The sequence below is a fragment of the Filicampus tigris genome, chromosome 2 (genome assembly GCF_054856515.1).
Source record: "Filicampus tigris isolate MCC_2025a chromosome 2, RoL_Ftig_1.0, whole genome shotgun sequence".
Taxonomy (NCBI): domain Eukaryota; kingdom Metazoa; phylum Chordata; class Actinopteri; order Syngnathiformes; family Syngnathidae; genus Filicampus; species Filicampus tigris.
The window spans coordinates 8,950,750-8,956,749 of record NC_141218.1 but is presented as its reverse complement, the minus strand read 5'-3'; positions in this window follow the sequence as shown (position 1 = coordinate 8,956,749).

The window sequence follows — 6,000 nt, the reverse complement described above, 5'->3', positions numbered from 1 at the left end:
GAAACAACAAACAGTTTTGCGCTGCCAGTCTGGCACAAGTTCTTCCAGCTTCAAGTCTGTGCTTTTGTGCTTAAAAAAGATCAAAAGAACCGATGCTTATGTTGACTCCAGCTCCGAACCAAAACTGGCACCGGCTCATTGTAAAAGCGGAAATAATGAAGCAGTGTTATACAGACAGTCTTGAGCAATGCCAGTGTGTGCAAAATTAGCAGTATGATGACTCAGCAATGTGCAGTCATATTCATACACTTGCAGATATGAAATTGTACACTCCATAAAAATGCAGCGTCAAGTGGGAGACAGTCTTAAAGTAAAAATACAAACTTAACGTGCTCATTTTAACAGGTGAACAAATCAATGTCACACCCAAGCTGGCGGCGTAGCGCTTCCCTCCCATTCCCCAAACACATCGGGCGTCAGCGTCCGCCCACCTCACCCGCGATGACGGTGGGTCGGATGAGAAGTCGACTCGAACGCATCCAGCCGGCGAGGAAGCGAGCTGAGCTGAGCTGTCGAGGATAGAGCAGCCCGAGGTGAGTCAACGGCGTACAAAGAGCAGCCTGACGGCAGGAAAATGCCAGCGGGAGTCAGGAGGCCTCGCAGACAGGAAGTGGGAGTACACACACCTTTTTCGTGTTTTTTTTTTTTTTCTACATACTGTATATCAGCAATATTTTAAACAGACTAAACATAGTCGCCTGCATCCCGGTGACAGCGAGCAAAAACAACCTTTGACTCAAGCATTTTACATACATAATTCTATGTTTTGCTTTGAATGTTTTAAAGCACTTTGAGTTGCATTTTTATGTATGAAAAGTGCTATATAAATAAAATGTGATTGATTGATTGATATGATATGGTGGGGGGAATCAACATTTTGGGGTATGGCACACAAGCCTCAAACCATGTTGGCCTTTTTACGGTGAAAACTTTTAACAATATCCCAATAGATGAACTTGATTTTAGGGGTTGTTGACGTGACTTGCTGTTTGACAGTCTTGACTTTAGTTCTTTATGTGGTTCTTGACTGCATGGTTTTTGACTGTCCTTGACTTGGTTTGTGACTTGTTTTTATATCTGGTATCCGGTTCAGGACTTTGACTTTTAAATTTGTTCTTGACCTGATTTTTTTTTTTTTACTTTGTTGCGGACATATCTCTTGACTTGGTTGTTGTTGTCCCATATATGGGCAAAACATACGGATCATGAAATGTTATTATTTATTTATTTTAAACAGTTGCGATGACGCCTTTGGATTGTTTGCAAAGGAGGAGAGTGACTAATATTGAATAAACAGTTGACAGTGTTCGTTTAATTCAAGATAACAGGTGACAGACAAAACTACCAAGCGATGACATACAGTTCAGCAAAGTGATCCTATTTAATTTGTACTTAAACTAAAACAATGAGTCAAGTTTGTCTTTGAGCCAATGTACAAAGAAAACATACACGAGAGCCAACAACACGACAATATACCTCAACTTAAACCCTCATAAGAATCCTGCCTGTCAGAACGTACTACACCAAGACATTTTCAATATGTTTAGTTAGTCTGCTGTTTAATAACAAAGACAATGATCCAACATAAACAAGAGGTAAAAATATTGACTGCTCACAGTAATTGAGAGCCTAGATTCAAGAGTCCCCGGACCTACTAAAAGTTACACCGTATACCAATGGCACTTGAGAACCAACCTCACATCCTAGGACCAGTGACATTGGATACCTGACACCCAGTGAGACCCATGTTAGCGTGATTGTCACTGTAAACCCGAGAACCTACTAAAACCTAGACCATATACCAACGACACCTTAGAACCGATATTACAATAGGATCAACATTTTACATGCTAAAACCTAATATGCTTTACAACCTAGAAACAAGGACACCTTTTACCAAGGACCAGACATCAGTATTCACTCTCCTCCCCTTGACCGTTCCCACCGCTGCTTAAGTGTCACATGACTTTGATGTGGAGGACGCGATTAAGAAGCCGTGTTTTATCACGCCGACCTATCGCTGGTTGGCTGATAAGCCTCTCAAATGGAGTGAATCAGGCTCTCATTCATCACTCGTAGATCGCCATTGATCGGCCGGCGAGGAGGCCGGCAGATTTACACCGCTCGGCGGCGACGACCGCTGCTCCGTTCGACCCGGCCGCTCGCTAAAAGCCTCGCTGCTCCCCAGCCAGACGACAGACGCCGAGGTGGCAATGACATGCAGATGAGGCAATCGCTCCTTTCTTCTTTTTGGCCCTTTCACACTGAGATGGTGTCAACGCTTTGTTGTCTAGCCTATCCCAGCTGTCGTTGGGCAGCAGGCGCGGTACGCCCTGAACTGGTTGCAGATTGAGCCCTGCAAATCTTCCGATGCGCTGCAACGGAAAACTGTGACCATGAGTTTTGAGGCTCCGCATATAGTGTGTTTTACTCGATCACTTTTATTAAGCCATAAAATGATAGCGTGATTGTCAGGGAACAGCTACGCATGAAAACAAATTGCCGAACCTGCACACTGCATCTCTCGGCAACATTTAAGCAACACATTAGGAAGTAAAAAAAAAAAAAACGAAAAGAATGAGTCAAAAAACAAAAACTGCGTTACATCGAGTCAAAATCATTCAAACATATTTTAAAAAACTGTCAAAAACGAACCATTTCAAAGAACAATCAAAAACACTCTAGAATCACATGAACACCCAAGTCAAAAACAGTCACCAGTCAAGAAAAAAAGAAGTAAAGAAGTAAAACAAAGGAAACAGTACAAATGGCAAAAAGCAGTCAAGAACAAAGATCAGAACCACCTCAGAAATCAAAACAATTCACAGTAATCATCTCATTTATCGCCGAGGTTACATTCCAGACCACCTGCGAGAGACCAAACCACCATATGTATTTATGTTATTATATATGTACTGTATATTTTTTGAAAGTTTTCTGCACAATACCAATACTAGTAGAAGAGCAGTTAGGGTTAGGGTTAGGGTTAGGGTTAGGGTTAGGGGGTTAGGGTTAGGGGGTTAGGGTTAGGGTTAGGGGTTAGGGTTAGGGTTAGGGGGTTAGGGTTAGGGTTAGGGTTAGGGGCTTAGGGTTAGGGTTAGGGTTAGGGTTAGGGTTAGGGTTGGCGCAAGTATTTTTCTTTAGTAACTTGGCGCAGTTGTGCTTTGCAACAGACACATTGCGCTTTAGCTTCTTTTATTAAGTGTGAAATGATCCCAAACTTTGAATACCTCTGTTTTTTATGTACTCTTTCCCCCTGGCCGGCACTCATTGCTCTGTAGTAACAGTCCACGTAGGAAAATAATCAACGCAACATCCTGCGATAGAGCGAATCATCTGTGATATGTACGATAATAAAGTGCGGGATGACTGTACGGGCAGAATGGAATTGCTGTGGCTGGCTCATGTCACGAGCTTCTTGTACGTGTGTGCAGGGGCACGTGTGCTTTCCACTGATCTTCCCAGCAGGTTTTGTGCCGGCTAATCAGGTAGAGGAGCTTCCCGCCAGGAAAATAAGCACCGACTCTGCCGCGAGAAAACAATTGATTCCGCCATCATTCTGCCATTATGGCGATGGCCACATTCCTAATCTACCTCCTGGTGCCTCGTTGTTTGGTTTCGTTTTTTTTTTTTTTTTTTTACTTCTTTGTGGCAGTGTCACGGCAAACAAATACAAGGAGGGAATGTGGGAACGTGCCAAGTAGATTTACTTTTATCTGCCGGCTCCCCGGCCACTCATAAGATTACAGCGCCCGGCCTCCATATTGCTTCTTTTTTTTTTTCCTCGCCATAAATCCGAAAGGTTTTCTCCCAAACTTTAATCCCGAGCCCTCCTGAGCCGCGCGAGTAATAAAGAGCAAACAACGGAGAAATAAAGGATAATGGTTTTTCATTTGTGGAGCTCATCAGGTTTTTTTTTCCCGCCTCTCAGCTTGTGAGCAGCATGTCAGACCGCCTGAGAGTTGAAAACATTGCAGCTCACATCATCTAATAAGATTATGGTCATCATCTGATACAATCCCAATTCATTTCTTTGGCACATTTAACTCATTGACCACCAGCCGTATGCAAACTGAGTTCCACATACTGCTAGCTGTTTTCAAGCATTTGGACTGATCTTTCAAGACCCACAGAATATTGCAGAACATAAACACCAGACCTATGAAATGAAAATGTAGACTCTCTTCCTACGCCAGAAATATTAAGTTTAAGTGCTTTTTCCATTCTTCAGTAATCAACAGTAGAACATAGTTTGGTTTCACCAGGAACACCAGTTTCTGACAAAGAGCGGAAAAAACAAGATCTTGTGAATAGCAACCTGTGACTTTCACACTGGTATGTTTTGCTTTTGTGACACCTCAAACTATAAAACATCAAATGCAAGACTGAGAAACTATTCATGTGTTTATGGATATAAAATCAAGAAACACGCCATAAGTGACAGTGACTTACAGCTTGGCTCAAGGTGAACTTTAGTGGCTTAAACCAGTCAATAAATTGGTCAAGAACAAAATTATGAAACATCAAAAGCACAAAGTCCAAAAAACAATTGATAGTTTGGGAGGGCTTAAAGTTAAACTGCTATTAAATGATTTGATACCCGAATTTGAGCAAAAATTTGCAAATCCTAACATGAACCTTTTAGTATTTTAAGGTTGGTGCTTGAACTCGCCCGCTGAGCAATGGCATCCCATAGCAGCAGTGCTAACACCGCTAATTAATGGAATTGCGCAGCAGATGGTGCTGAGAAAGACACCACATCCCTAGTGGACGCTTTCAGATCAGCGCTACTGAAAGGCCCTTCTTTCAGCCCAGGAAGATGGCGGGAGGTCTTACGGGATTCGGGGGGTATAGGGGAGCCAGAGTGAGGAGGATGATGATGATGATGATGATGATGATGTTATGATGTTTGGGGGAATATAGCCAGAGTGGTCCATTATACAACATACGGACTCCTAAAAAGCAGCTTTGGATTGATTCAACCTACCGCAACTGGATTATCAAGCCAAGAATAAAATATCACATCAGAAAACAGTCAAAAACCATGTCGTAAACAAGTGAAGAACTAAATAAGAAAAATCTACTGAAAATACGAAAGCATTTAACGCAGAGAACTAAGTAAAATCAAAAGATTTAGGAACATAAGTCAAGAACTGTCCGAAAACAGACAAAATCCACTGCAACGACTACATCAAGAACTAATCAACAACCAGTCCATAACCACTCAAAAACCTAGTCATTAATTTTCAGAAAACATTCCAAAAAACAGCCAAGAACCAAGTAAAAAAAACAGTCAAAAACGTTGCCAAAATCAGTCAAGATACCCACAATAAACAAGTCAAAAAAAGGAATAGAACACAGTCAGAAGCCGGAAAAAGAACTAAAGAATTAAAAACACAAAACACCAAGTGTCAGAAAAAAAGTCAAATTTAAATAGTCATAAACCAAGTAGAAAATCAAGGCAGGAACTGTCAAAAAACAGACGAGAGCCATTTCAAAACCCACATCTAATGTAAAATAAGAAAACTAAAAAAATGAAACCAAGTCAAAACAAGTGTCAGAAAAAACAGTTGAAAAACCTTCAAAACACCACATGAATAATCAAGTCAAAAAGTTAAACACCAAGTTTAAAAAAGTCAAAAAGCAAGTCAGGATCTGTCAGAAAACTTTCAAACGCAGTCAAGAACCTAGTAGAAACCTAGTAAAGAGGCCAAAAACAACTAAAACACCCTATCCATAACCTAGTCAAAAACTGCCACCAACCAAGTCAAAATACCAGTTAAGAATCAATTTGGAAACCCGGCAAAACCCAAAAAGATTCTGAACCCAATAAACAAGGAATATTACTCAATAAAAGCCCTCACAAGTTATTTTTTTGTGGATAAAGAAATAAAAACAGGTGAGAAGAAAAACGTTGGCGTCGGCCCGTCGGGAACTCGGCAATGCGCCTAAATGACAGACGGCGCCGAATGAAGCGCCAACGTGGCGACGCCAAGCGAG